The sequence below is a fragment of the Chionomys nivalis genome, chromosome Y (genome assembly GCF_950005125.1).
Source record: "Chionomys nivalis chromosome Y, mChiNiv1.1, whole genome shotgun sequence".
NCBI classification, from domain to species: Eukaryota; Metazoa; Chordata; class Mammalia; order Rodentia; family Cricetidae; genus Chionomys; species Chionomys nivalis.
In genome coordinates, this window is record NC_080113.1 from 6,890,804 (window position 1) to 6,906,095 (window position 15,292).

At 46.6% G+C, this 15,292-nt stretch overlaps 1 pseudogene; it reads right to left on the reverse strand.

Annotated features, from left to right (window-relative positions):
* Positions 1-13,246: 13,246 nt before the first annotated feature.
* LOC130868850 (high mobility group protein B3-like) lies at positions 13,247-13,873 on the reverse strand (annotated as a pseudogene).
* Positions 13,874-15,292: the final 1,419 nt, after the last annotated feature.

Here is a 15,292-nt window from a genome sequence, read left to right on the forward strand (position 1 = left end):
AAACGCACATACACAGTGCTCTCTCTAAAGAAAAGCAAAGTCTTGAATCTACCCAAAGCACCGTAGGAAGGAGCGAGCGTCCCTCGCACTCTCCGTGCAGGACGTGAAGGGAAAGCACATTCTTTCCAATGGCGATTGGCCTTCCTAATACAACCGCGAGTATCCCTCAAAGAAGCCAGGACAGCTTTCTGAGAAAGACACACGTTCCTCTAGAGTTGTCCGTTCACTCTTAGCCCTTTTTTCTAGAAAGCTACCCTGCAAAAATGCGAATGCGTTTCTTTCGCCAACGGAGATCTTCCTCTAAACCGTGCGCAGCATCGGTAGGCGTGAGGGCAGGGTTCCCACACACGCGATATGCTGTGTATTGAAAGATCAGCACAATCTCTTGAACGTGGTTTCTCACCTACGTTTCCTTCAGAGGAAGAGGCGGCGCTTTCTGAGAAAGACACGGTTGACTTTCAAGTCTCTCCTCCCACTTAGCCCCTCTAGAAGCTTTCGTGTCAAACGCACAGAGGTAGTTCAGTTCTCTAAAGAAAAGGACTTCCAACGGAATGTTCCCTCACACTCGACATGCTGTCCTCTGCTCCTTGCTAGAACCGCACGTCTCCCTCAATGCAACGCACGAAGCTTTCTGAGAAAGACACACTTTCCGTTTCCGTGTCCCACCCTGGTCTTATGTGGAAAACGCACATACCTTTTTCTCTTTAAAGAGGAGCGCTTTCTTGAAACCATTCAAAGGACTGTTAGACGTAATGGGAGTTCTCCTATCCACGCTACAGGCCGGACTTTGAATGGCAAGCACATGCTGCTTGAAAGCGGATTTAGCTTCTTCAGAGAACCGTGAGTTTCCCTCAAAGGAACACAGACACTTTTGGGAGAAGGACGCACTTATTCGTCAGTTTTCTGTTCACTCGTCCACCTCTATCAGCTTTCGTGAATGAGGAACATACACCTTTATTTCTCTCCGAGGAGAAGCACTTTCTTGGAAGCGGTAGAAAGCATTGCGAGAATCGGAGGGGAGTGTTCCCCTCCGCTCTCTTGCTTGACTTTGAAAGACAAGCCCATTCTTTTGGAAGTGAGTGTATTCAGATTCGTAAAAGACTCGTGAGTTTCCCTCCAAGACACACGCAGAGATTTCTGAGAAAGACACACGTTACTCCTGCGTTTTCGAGTCCCCGTTAACAGCACCCCTAGGCTTACCTGAGAAACGCATATGCGTGGCTCGCTGAAGAAGAGCACTTTCTCGAAACTGTTCAAAGCCTCGGTAGAGGTAAATGGAGCGTTCCGCTCGATTCTCTTTGCTGTAGTTGAGGATAAGCACATTCTCTTGAGAGTGGAATAGCTTCCTGTTGGAGCCGTAAGTTTCCCTCATAAAAAAACACGAATCTTTCTGAGAAAGACACAGGTTACTTGAAAGACTGTCTCCACAGCTAACGGCTCTGAAGTTGAAAAAAAATGTATGCAGATACTTTTCTCCAGAGAGACGACATCTCTTCAAAGCATTCAAAGCATTGGGAGCAGTCAAAGGAGCCGTCCCCTACACTTTGTCGGCTGCCCTTTGAAAGATAAGCCCATTCCTTTGAACGTGGAACGAGCTTCTTCATAGACTTGTGTAGGTTTCCCCCAGAGAAACATCCCGAGAACGACACGCGTGTCTTTTCTGTTTTCGGGTCCCAGCTCTGGAAGCGTACATGAAAAACGCACATACACAGTGCTCTCTCTAAAGAAAAGCAAAGTCTTGAATCTACCCAAAGCACCGTAGGAAGGAGCGAGCGTCCCTCGCACTCTCCGTGCAGTACGTGAAGGGAAAGCACATTCTTTCCAATGGCGATTGGCCTTCCTAACACAACCGCGAGTATCCCTCAAAGAAGCCAGGACAGCTTTCTGAGAAAGACACACGTTCCTCTAGAGTTGTCCGTTCACTCTTAGCCCTTTTTTCTAGAAAGCTACCCTGCAAAAATGCGAATGCGTTTCTTTCGCCAACGGAGATCTTCCTCTAAACCGTGCGCAGCATCGGTAGGCGTGAGGGCAGGGTTCCCACACACGCGATATGCTGTGTATTGAAAGATCAGCACAATCTCTTGAACGTGGTTTCTCACCTACGTTTCCTTCAGAGGAAGAGGCGGCGCTTTCTGAGAAAGACACGGTTGACTTTCAAGTCTCTCCTCCCACTTAGCCCCTCTAGAAGCTTTCGTGTCAAACGCACAGAGGTAGTTCAGTTCTCTAAAGAAAAGGACTTCCAACGGAATGTTCCCTCACACTCGACATGCTGTCCTCTGCTCCTTGCTAGAACCGCACGTCTCCCTCAATGCAACGCACGAAGCTTTCTGAGAAAGACACACTTTCCGTTTCCGTGTCCCACCCTGGTCTTATGTGGAAAACGCACATACCTTTTTCTCTTTAAAGAGGAGCGCTTTCTTGAAACCATTCAAAGGACTGTTAGACGTAATGGGAGTTCTCCTATCCACGCTACAGGCCGGACTTTGAATGGCAAGCACATGCTGCTTGAAAGCGGATTTAGCTTCTTCAGAGAACCGTGAGTTTCCCTCAAAGGAACACAGACACTTTTGGGAGAAGGACGCACTTATTCGTCAGTTTTCTGTTCACTCGTCCACCTCTATCAGCTTTCGTGAATGAGGAACATACACCTTTATTTCTCTCCGAGGAGAAGCACTTTCTTGGAAGCGGTAGAAAGCATTGCGAGAATCGGAGGGGAGTGTTCCCCTCCGCTCTCTTGCTTGACTTTGAAAGACAAGCCCATTCTTTTGGAAGTGAGTGTATTCAGATTCGTAAAAGACTCGTGAGTTTCCCTCCAAGACACACGCAGAGATTTCTGAGAAAGACACACGTTACTCCTGCGTTTTCGAGTCCCCGTTAACAGCACCCCTAGGCTTACCTGAGAAACGCATATGCGTGGCTCGCTGAAGAAGAGCACTTTCTCGAAACTGTTCAAAGCCTCGGTAGAGGTAAATGGAGCGTTCCGCTCGATTCTCTTTGCTGTAGTTGAGGATAAGCACATTCTCTTGAGAGTGGAATAGCTTCCTGTTGGAGCCGTAAGTTTCCCTCATAAAAAAACACGAATCTTTCTGAGAAAGACACAGGTTACTTGAAAGACTGTCTCCACAGCTAACGGCTCTGAAGTTGAAAAAAAATGTATGCAGATACTTTTCTCCAGAGAGACGACATCTCTTCAAAGCATTCAAAGCATTGGGAGCAGTCAAAGGAGCCGTCCCCTACACTTTGTCGGCTGCCCTTTGAAAGATAAGCCCATTCCTTTGAACGTGGAACGAGCTTCTTCATAGACTTGTGTAGGTTTCCCCCAGAGAAACATCCCGAGAACGACACGCGTGTCTTTTCTGTTTTCGGGTCCCAGCTCTGGAAGCGTACATGAAAAACGCACATACACAGTGCTCTCTCTAAAGAAAAGCAAAGTCTTGAATCTACCCAAAGCACCGTAGGAAGGAGCGAGCGTCCCTCGCACTCTCCGTGCAGTACGTGAAGGGAAAGCACATTCTTTCCAATGGCGATTGGCCTTCCTAATACAACCGCGAGTATCCCTCAAAGAAGCCAGGACAGCTTTCTGAGAAAGACACACGTTCCTCTAGAGTTGTCCGTTCACTCTTAGCCCTTTTTTCTAGAAAGCTACCCTGCAAAAATGCGAATGCGTTTCTTTCGCCAACGGAGATCTTCCTCTAAACCGTGCGCAGCATCGGTAGGCGTGAGGGCAGGGTTCCCACACACGCGATATGCTGTGTATTGAAAGATCAGCACAATCTCTTGAACGTGGTTTCTCACCTACGTTTCCTTCAGAGGAAGAGGCGGCGCTTTCTGAGAAAGACACGGTTGACTTTCAAGTCTCTCCTCCCACTTAGCCCCTCTAGAAGCTTTCGTGTCAAACGCACAGAGGTAGTTCAGTTCTCTAAAGAAAAGGACTTCCAACGGAATGTTCCCTCACACTCGACATGCTGTCCTCTGCTCCTTGCTAGAACCGCACGTCTCCCTCAATGCAACGCACGAAGCTTTCTGAGAAAGACACACTTTCCGTTTCCGTGTCCCACCCTGGTCTTATGTGGAAAACGCACATACCTTTTTCTCTTTAAAGAGGAGCGCTTTCTTGAAACCATTCAAAGGACTGTTAGACGTAATGGGAGTTCTCCTATCCACGCTACAGGCCGGACTTTGAATGGCAAGCACATGCTGCTTGAAAGCGGATTTAGCTTCTTCAGAGAACCGTGAGTTTCCCTCAAAGGAACACAGACACTTTTGGGAGAAGGACGCACTTATTCGTCAGTTTTCTGTTCACTCGTCCACCTCTATCAGCTTTCGTGAATGAGGAACATACACCTTTATTTCTCTCCGAGGAGAAGCACTTTCTTGGAAGCGGTAGAAAGCATTGCGAGAATCGGAGGGGAGTGTTCCCCTCCGCTCTCTTGCTTGACTTTGAAAGACAAGCCCATTCTTTTGGAAGTGAGTGTATTCAGATTCGTAAAAGACTCGTGAGTTTCCCTCCAAGACACACGCAGAGATTTCTGAGAAAGACACACGTTACTCCTGCGTTTTCGAGTCCCCGTTAACAGCACCCCTAGGCTTACCTGAGAAACGCATATGCGTGGCTCGCTGAAGAAGAGCACTTTCTCGAAACTGTTCAAAGCCTCGGTAGAGGTAAATGGAGCGTTCCGCTCGATTCTCTTTGCTGTAGTTGAGGATAAGCACATTCTCTTGAGAGTGGAATAGCTTCCTGTTGGAGCCGTAAGTTTCCCTCATAAAAAAACACGAATCTTTCTGAGAAAGACACAGGTTACTTGAAAGACTGTCTCCACAGCTAACGGCTCTGAAGTTGAAAAAAAATGTATGCAGATACTTTTCTCCAGAGAGACGACATCTCTTCAAAGCATTCAAAGCATTGGGAGCAGTCAAAGGAGCCGTCCCCTACACTTTGTCGGCTGCCCTTTGAAAGATAAGCCCATTCCTTTGAACGTGGAACGAGCTTCTTCATAGACTTGTGTAGGTTTCCCCCAGAGAAACATCCCGAGAACGACACGCGTGTCTTTTCTGTTTTCGGGTCCCAGCTCTGGAAGCGTACATGAAAAACGCACATACACAGTGCTCTCTCTAAAGAAAAGCAAAGTCTTGAATCTACCCAAAGCACCGTAGGAAGGAGCGAGCGTCCCTCGCACTCTCCGTGCAGGACGTGAAGGGAAAGCACATTCTTTCCAATGGCGATTGGCCTTCCTAATACAACCGCGAGTATCCCTCAAAGAAGCCAGGACAGCTTTCTGAGAAAGACACACGTTCCTCTAGAGTTGTCCGTTCACTCTTAGCCCTTTTTTCTAGAAAGCTACCCTGCAAAAATGCGAATGCGTTTCTTTCGCCAACGGAGATCTTCCTCTAAACCGTGCGCAGCATCGGTAGGCGTGAGGGCAGGGTTCCCACACACGCGATATGCTGTGTATTGAAAGATCAGCACAATCTCTTGAACGTGGTTTCTCACCTACGTTTCCTTCAGAGGAAGAGGCGGCGCTTTCTGAGAAAGACACGGTTGACTTTCAAGTCTCTCCTCCCACTTAGCCCCTCTAGAAGCTTTCGTGTCAAACGCACAGAGGTAGTTCAGTTCTCTAAAGAAAAGGACTTCCAACGGAATGTTCCCTCACACTCGACATGCTGTCCTCTGCTCCTTGCTAGAACCGCACGTCTCCCTCAATGCAACGCACGAAGCTTTCTGAGAAAGACACACTTTCCGTTTCCGTGTCCCACCCTGGTCTTATGTGGAAAACGCACATACCTTTTTCTCTTTAAAGAGGAGCGCTTTCTTGAAACCATTCAAAGGACTGTTAGACGTAATGGGAGTTCTCCTATCCACGCTACAGGCCGGACTTTGAATGGCAAGCACATGCTGCTTGAAAGCGGATTTAGCTTCTTCAGAGAACCGTGAGTTTCCCTCAAAGGAACACAGACACTTTTGGGAGAAGGACGCACTTATTCGTCAGTTTTCTGTTCACTCGTCCACCTCTATCAGCTTTCGTGAATGAGGAACATACACCTTTATTTCTCTCCGAGGAGAAGCACTTTCTTGGAAGCGGTAGAAAGCATTGCGAGAATCGGAGGGGAGTGTTCCCCTCCGCTCTCTTGCTTGACTTTGAAAGACAAGCCCATTCTTTTGGAAGTGAGTGTATTCAGATTCGTAAAAGACTCGTGAGTTTCCCTCCAAGACACACGCAGAGATTTCTGAGAAAGACACACGTTACTCCTGCGTTTTCGAGTCCCCGTTAACAGCACCCCTAGGCTTACCTGAGAAACGCATATGCGTGGCTCGCTGAAGAAGAGCACTTTCTCGAAACTGTTCAAAGCCTCGGTAGAGGTAAATGGAGCATTCCGCTCGATTCTCTTTGCTGTAGTTGAGGATAAGCACATTCTCTTGAGAGTGGAATAGCTTCCTGTTGGAGCCGTAAGTTTCCCTCATAAAAAAACACGAATCTTTCTGAGAAAGACACAGGTTACTTGAAAGACTGTCTCCACAGCTAACGGCTCTGAAGTTGAAAAAAAATGTATGCAGATACTTTTCTCCAGAGAGACGACATCTCTTCAAAGCATTCAAAGCATTGGGAGCAGTCAAAGGAGCCGTCCCCTACACTTTGTCGGCTGCCCTTTGAAAGATAAGCCCATTCCTTTGAACGTGGAACGAGCTTCTTCATAGACTTGTGTAGGTTTCCCCCAGAGAAACATCCCGAGAACGACACGCGTGTCTTTTCTGTTTTCGGGTCCCAGCTCTGGAAGCGTACATGAAAAACGCACATACACAGTGCTCTCTCTAAAGAAAAGCAAAGTCTTGAATCTACCCAAAGCACCGTAGGAAGGAGCGAGCGTCCCTCGCACTCTCCGTGCAGTACGTGAAGGGAAAGCACATTCTTTCCAATGGCGATTGGCCTTCCTAATACAACCGCGAGTATCCCTCAAAGAAGCCAGGACAGCTTTCTGAGAAAGACACACGTTCCTCTAGAGTTGTCCATTCACTCTTAGCCCTTTTTTCTAGAAAGCTACCCTGCAAAAATGCGAATGCGTTTCTTTCGCCAACGGAGATCTTCCTCTAAACCGTGCGCAGCATCGGTAGGCGTGAGGGCAGGGTTCCCACACACGCGATATGCTGTGTATTGAAAGATCAGCACAATCTCTTGAACGTGGTTTCTCACCTACGTTTCCTTCAGAGGAAGAGGCGGCGCTTTCTGAGAAAGACACGGTTGACTTTCAAGTCTCTCCTCCCACTTAGCCCCTCTAGAAGCTTTCGTGTCAAACGCACAGAGGTAGTTCAGTTCTCTAAAGAAAAGGACTTCCAACGGAATGTTCCCTCACACTCGACATGCTGTCCTCTGCTCCTTGCTAGAACCGCACGTCTCCCTCAATGCAACGCACGAAGCTTTCTGAGAAAGACACACTTTCCGTTTCCGTGTCCCACCCTGGTCTTATGTGGAAAACGCACATACCTTTTTCTCTTTAAAGAGGAGCGCTTTCTTGAAACCATTCAAAGGACTGTTAGACGTAATGGGAGTTCTCCTATCCACGCTACAGGCCGGACTTTGAATGGCAAGCACATGCTGCTTGAAAGCGGATTTAGCTTCTTCAGAGAACCGTGAGTTTCCCTCAAAGGAACACAGACACTTTTGGGAGAAGGACGCACTTATTCGTCAGTTTTCTGTTCACTCGTCCACCTCTATCAGCTTTCGTGAATGAGGAACATACACCTTTATTTCTCTCCGAGGAGAAGCACTTTCTTGGAAGCGGTAGAAAGCATTGCGAGAATCGGAGGGGAGTGTTCCCCTCCGCTCTCTTGCTTGACTTTGAAAGACAAGCCCATTCTTTTGGAAGTGAGTGTATTCAGATTCGTAAAAGACTCGTGAGTTTCCCTCCAAGACACACGCAGAGATTTCTGAGAAAGACACACGTTACTCCTGCGTTTTCGAGTCCCCGTTAACAGCACCCCTAGGCTTACCTGAGAAACGCATATGCGTGGCTCGCTGAAGAAGAGCACTTTCTCGAAACTGTTCAAAGCCTCGGTAGAGGTAAATGGAGCGTTCCGCTCGATTCTCTTTGCTGTAGTTGAGGATAAGCACATTCTCTTGAGAGTGGAATAGCTTCCTGTTGGAGCCGTAAGTTTCCCTCATAAAAAAACACGAATCTTTCTGAGAAAGACACAGGTTACTTGAAAGACTGTCTCCACAGCTAACGGCTCTGAAGTTGAAAAAAAATGTATGCAGATACTTTTCTCCAGAGAGACGACATCTCTTCAAAGCATTCAAAGCATTGGGAGCAGTCAAAGGAGCCGTCCCCTACACTTTGTCGGCTGCCCTTTGAAAGATAAGCCCATTCCTTTGAACGTGGAACGAGCTTCTTCATAGACTTGTGTAGGTTTCCCCCAGAGAAACATCCCGAGAACGACACGCGTGTCTTTTCTGTTTTCGGGTCCCAGCTCTGGAAGCGTACATGAAAAACGCACATACACAGTGCTCTCTCTAAAGAAAAGCAAAGTCTTGAATCTACCCAAAGCACCGTAGGAAGGAGCGAGCGTCCCTCGCACTCTCCGTGCAGTACGTGAAGGGAAAGCACATTCTTTCCAATGGCGATTGGCCTTCCTAATACAACCGCGAGTATCCCTCAAAGAAGCCAGGACAGCTTTCTGAGAAAGACACACGTTCCTCTAGAGTTGTCCATTCACTCTTAGCCCTTTTTTCTAGAAAGCTACCCTGCAAAAATGCGAATGCGTTTCTTTCGCCAACGGAGATCTTCCTCTAAACCGTGCGCAGCATCGGTAGGCGTGAGGGCAGGGTTCCCACACACGCGATATGCTGTGTATTGAAAGATCAGCACAATCTCTTGAACGTGGTTTCTCACCTACGTTTCCTTCAGAGGAAGAGGCGGCGCTTTCTGAGAAAGACACGGTTGACTTTCAAGTCTCTCCTCCCACTTAGCCCCTCTAGAAGCTTTCGTGTCAAACGCACAGAGGTAGTTCAGTTCTCTAAAGAAAAGGACTTCCAACGGAATGTTCCCTCACACTCGACATGCTGTCCTCTGCTCCTTGCTAGAACCGCACGTCTCCCTCAATGCAACGCACGAAGCTTTCTGAGAAAGACACACTTTCCGTTTCCGTGTCCCACCCTGGTCTTATGTGGAAAACGCACATACCTTTTTCTCTTTAAAGAGGAGCGCTTTCTTGAAACCATTCAAAGGACTGTTAGACGTAATGGGAGTTCTCCTATCCACGCTACAGGCCGGACTTTGAATGGCAAGCACATGCTGCTTGAAAGCGGATTTAGCTTCTTCAGAGAACCGTGAGTTTCCCTCAAAGGAACACAGACACTTTTGGGAGAAGGACGCACTTATTCGTCAGTTTTCTGTTCACTCGTCCACCTCTATCAGCTTTCGTGAATGAGGAACATACACCTTTATTTCTCTCCGAGGAGAAGCACTTTCTTGGAAGCGGTAGAAAGCATTGCGAGAATCGGAGGGGAGTGTTCCCCTCCGCTCTCTTGCTTGACTTTGAAAGACAAGCCCATTCTTTTGGAAGTGAGTGTATTCAGATTCGTAAAAGACTCGTGAGTTTCCCTCCAAGACACACGCAGAGATTTCTGAGAAAGACACACGTTACTCCTGCGTTTTCGAGTCCCCGTTAACAGCACCCCTAGGCTTACCTGAGAAATGCATATGCGTGGCTCGCTGAAGAAGAGCACTTTCTCGAAACTGTTCAAAGCCTCGGTAGAGGTAAATGGAGCGTTCCGCTCGATTCTCTTTGCTGTAGTTGAGGATAAGCACATTCTCTTGAGAGTGGAATAGCTTCCTGTTGGAGCCGTAAGTTTCCCTCATAAAAACACACGAATCTTTCTGAGAAAGACACAGGTTACTTGAAAGACTGTCTCCACAGCTAACGGCTCTGAAGTTGAAAAAAAATGTATGCAGATACTTTTCTCCAGAGAGACGACATCTCTTCAAAGCATTCAAAGCATTGGGAGCAGTCAAAGGAGCCGTCCCCTACACTTTGTCGGCTGCCCTTTGAAAGATAAGCCCATTCCTTTGAACGTGGAACGAGCTTCTTCATAGACTTGTGTAGGTTTCCCCCAGAGAAACATCCCGAGAACGACACGCGTGTCTTTTCTGTTTTCGGGTCCCAGCTCTGGAAGCGTACATGAAAAACGCACATACACAGCGCTCTCTCTAAAGAAAAGCAAGGTCTTGACTCTACCCAAAGCACTGTAGGAAGGAGCGAGCGTCCCTCGCACTCTCCATGCAGTACGTGAAGGGAAAGCACATTCTTTCCAATGGCGATTGGCCTTCCTAATACAACCGCGAGTATCCCTCAAAGAAGCCAGGACAGCTTTCTGAGAAAGACACACGTTCCTCTAGAGTTGTCCATTCACTCTTAGCCCTTTTTTCTAGAAAGCTACCCTGCAAAAATGCGAATGCGTTTCTTTCGCCAATGGAGATCTTCCTTTAACCCGTGCGCAGCATCGGTAGGTGTGAGAAGAGTGTTCCCACACACGTGATATGGTATATATTGAAATATCAGCACAATCTGTTTTTTTTTAAGGTTTTTTTCCTGAAAAAAAATTTTTCTGCCTCCTCCCCCGTCCCATTTTCCTCCCCTCCTCCCGCCCCTCTCCCCTTACCCCCTCTCCTCTTCTCCTCCCTCTCCGGTCTCAGGATCAGAGTTCCCTGCCCTATTGAAAGTCCATGTCCTCCCCCCTATATACAGATCTAGGAAGGTGAACATCCAAACTGTCTAGGCTCCTATAAATCCAGAAATTGAAGTAGGATCAAAACCCCGTGCCATTGTCCTTGTCCTTGGCATTTGCAAAAATGCAAATGCGTTTTTTTTTTGCCAACGGAGATCTTTATTTAAACCATGCGCTGCATTGGTATTCGATATACTGTAAATTGAAAAATCAGCACAATCTCTTTTTTGAAAATTTTTTTCTTCATTCATTCATTCATTCATTCATTTATTCATTAAATATTTCTGCCTCCTCCCTGCCACCAACTTCCCTTTCCTTCTCCCTCTTCCGATGAAGTCCCCGTCCCTTGTTAGCCCTAAGAGCAATCAGCGTTCTCTGTCCTGTGGAAAGTCCAAGGACCACCCACCTCCATCCATGTCTAGTAAGGTGAGCATCCAAACTGCTTAGGGTCCCACAGAGCCAGTACATGCAGTGGGATCAAAAACCCATTGCCATTGTTCTTGAATTCTCAGTAGTCCTCATTGTCCACTATGTTCAGCGAGTTCTGTTTTATCCCATGCTTTTTCAGACCCAGTCCAGCTGGCCTTGGTGAGTTCCCCATTGTCTCTGTGTGGGTTCACCCCTCGCGGTCCTGTGTTCCTTGCTCGTGCTGTCTCTCCTTCCGCTCCTGATTTGGACCTTGAGATTTCAGCCTGGTGCTCTAATGTGGGTCTCTGTCGCTGTCTCCTTTCATTGCCTCTTGAAGGTTAATATTCAGGAGGTTGCCTATATGCTTTTCTTTGGTTCACCTTCTTATTTAGCTTCTCTAGGATCACGAATTATAGGCTCAATGTCCTTTATTTATAGCTAGAACCCAAATATGAGTGAGTACATCCCCTGTTCCTCTTTTTGGGTCTGGCTCAACTCACTCAGGATAGTGTTTTCTATTTCCATTCATTTGCATGCAAAATTCACGATGTCATTGTTTTTTACTGCTGAGTAGTACTCTAATATGTATATATTCCATACTTTCTTCATCCTTTCTTCCATTGAAGGGCATCTAGGTTGTTTCCAGGTTCTGGCTATTACAAACAATGCTGCTATGAACATTGTTGAGCATATACTTTTGTTGTATGATAGGGCATTACTTGGGTATATTGCCAAGAGTGGTATTGCTGTGTCCAGGGGTAGGTTGATCCCGAAATTCCTGAGAAACTGGCACACTGTTTTCCAAAGTGGTTGCACAAGTTTGCATTCCCACTAGCAATGGATGTGTGTACCCCTTTCTCCACAACCTCTCCAGCAAAGGTTATCATTGGTGTTTTTTATTTTATGCTGGGAGCCGATTCGAGTGGCCGCCATTACAAGATGGCGCTTGGCCCCAGCCTCGCTTGGTGGACAGCTCCATATTAGGCAATGCAGTGGAACCGTGCCTCTCGTATGTGCAGTGACGATGATGTGCTTAGGGCCAATCCTTTGGCCAGGAGCATCGGCAGGCGCGCATCGGCCAATCCAGGCACGACTCGTTCCCTTACCCCCTATATAAGCAGCCGCCGTTTGGCACTCGGGGCCCCTCGCTTCTACTCTCCCTTCAACCAAGAGGCTCCAATAAAGCGTGATTTGGGAAGAATCCTCGTCTGGTGGTCGTCTTTTCCTGCTGGTCAGGGAGTTCGCCGCAATTTTAGCCATTCTGACAGGTGTAAGATGGTATCTTTTTTTTTAAATGTAATACTGTTTATTTAACTTCAAAAACATTTCAGCATTCTAAACAGAAAAAAATAACAGAATGTTGTAAATTGCGTTTAGGTGCAGAGGGTTCTTGAACTTTCGTTGATGCAGTAGTTCTTTGCTGAAAATGATGAGCTCTACAGTTTAAAAACAGCTGAAAATCTACAGCACGTAACTAAAGAAAAAATCCAAACACTTCTCATGCCAGCTGACCCCTCCCCCCTTTCCACAGCTAAGAATGTCAGCAGAATGCTATGCCACTATATACAAAAACAAGACAACCTGAAGCTAAAATGGATGCCCACCGCAGTATCAACAGGTCCAGCCTCACAGTGCACGCCCTGAGCTACAGCCCCCTCGAAAAGGCATCTTCCCTCACAGTCTCCAAGCCAAACAAGGAGCATCTGTCCGGGTTGTTTTGTTCTCTTTACAAACTATAGATATGTACAGTTGACAACTCAGGATTTCTAGCCAATAACCAACCATAGAGTTAACACTACCTTACGAGTTGCAAACAAAATGCCCGAAACATCTTCAAATGCCTTGTCACACCAACAGCAAAGTACACAGAGTGAGGAGGACACGCGAGTGCCTTTCCATTTGAAAAATGTTTGGAGCTATGTACAACTTTGATACAGTTTCAGGGCGCTCCAGACACCCATGGCCACTTCATGTAAACCTCTGACACTTTGAGAAACTACAATATGATCATGATCAAATTTTGTAATTAAATCTAACGAGGGCAATAGACACGGCTGAAAAAAGAGATGTGTCAATCACGGTGATTTCCTACTTTAAGGTATTCACAAGGAGATGGAGTTTTATTCATCTTTCTCCTCTTCCTCCTCTCTTCTTCCTCTTTCTCCTCCGCCTCTTCTTCTTCCACCTTTTTCCGGGCAACTTTAGCAGGACCCTTGGCACCATCAAACTTCCCTTTGTACTTATAGTCAGCAACATCCTTCTCATACTTCTCCTTCAGCTTTGCGGCCTTGGTAATGTAAGGCTGCTTTTCACTGTCACTTAAGTTATTCCACATCTCACCCAGCTTTTTGGCCACATCTCCAATGGAGATTCCAGGATTTGTAGATTTGATCTTGGGGCGGAATTCAGAACAGAATAAGAAAAATCCAGACGGTGGTCTTTTGGGGGCATTAGGGTCCTTCTTCTTCTTGCCTCCTTTAGCTGGTCCATAATCTTTCATTTCCCGATCATAGCGTACTTTATCTGCCTTTGCCATTTCATCAAACTTTGATTTCTCTTTGCCGGACATTGTCTTCCACCTCTCAGAGCACTTCTTGGAAAACTCCGCAAAATTGACTGGGACCTCGGGGTTTTTCTTCTTATGTTCTTCCCTGCAGGTCTGGACGAAGAAGGCATAAGCCGACATCTTGCCCTTTGGTTTCTTGGGGTCACCTTTAGCCATCCTGACTGTATTGTTCACGAGTCTGGGCAGCGCAGGGCACGACGCGCGGCTCCTGTAAGATGGTATCTTAAATTTGTCTTGATTTGCATTTCCCTGATCGCTAAGGAAGTTGAGCATGACCTTAAGTGTATTTTGGCCATTTGAACTTCTTCTGTTGAGAATTCTCTGTTCAGCTCAGTGCCCCATTTTATAATTGGGTTGATTAGTTTTTTACAGTCTAGTTTCTTGAGTTCTTTATATATTTTGGAGATCAGACCTTTGTCCATTGCAGGGCTGGTGAAGATCTTCTCCTAGTCAGTGGGTTGCCTTTTTGTCTTAGTGACAGTGTCCTTTGTTTTACAGAAGCTTCTCAGTTTCAGGAGGTCCCATTTATTCAATGATGCCCTTAATGTCTGTGCTGCTGGGGTTATACATAGGAAGCAATCTCCTGTGCCCATGTGTTGTAGGGTACTTCCCATTTTCTCTTCTATCAGGTTGAGTGTGTTCAGATTGATATTGAGGTCTTTGATCCATTTGGACTTGAGTTTTGTGCATGGTGATAGACATGGATCTATTTTCATTCTTCTATAGATTGACATCCAGTTTTGCCAGCACCATTTGTTGAAGATACTCTCTTTTTTCCATTGTATACTTTTATCTCCTTTATCAAAAATCAGGTGTTCGTAGGTTTGTGGTTTAAAGCCAGGGTCTTCGATTCCATTGGTCGACTTCTGTTTCGATGCCAATACCTAGCTGCTTTCAATACTGTAGCTCTGTAATAGAGTTTGAAGTCAGGGATGGTAATACCTCCAGACAATCCTTTTTTTATTAATTAATTTATTTAATTATTAAAGATTTCTGCCTCTTCCCTGCCACCACCTCCCAATCCCTCCCCCTCCCCCAATCAAGTCTTCCTTCCTCCTCAGACCAAAGAGCAAGCAGGTTTCTCTGCCCTGTGGGAGGTCCAAGGACCACCCACCTCCATCCAGGTCTATTAAGGTGAGCATCCAAACTACCTGGGCTCCCACAAAGCCATTACGTGCAATAGGATCAAGAACCCATTGCCATTGTTCTTCAGTTCTCAGTAGTCCTCATTGTCCAGTTCAGCGAGACTGGTTTTGTCCCATGCTTTTTCAGACCCAGGCCAGCTGGCCTTGGTGAGTTCCCGATAGAACATCCCCATTGCCTCAGTGTGTGGGTGCACCCCTCGCAGTCCTGAGTTCCTTGCTCGTGCTCTCTCTCCTTCTGCTCCTCCTTTGGATCGTGAGACTTCAGTCCAGTGCTCCAATGTTGGTCTCTGTCTCTGTCTTCTTTCATCGCCTGATGGTTAATATTCAGGGGGATGCTTATATGTTTTTCTTTGGGTTCACCTTCTTATTTAGCTTCTCTAGAGTCACGAATTATAGTCTCAATGTCCTTTATTTATGGCTAGAAACCAAATATGAGTGAGTACATCCCATGTTCC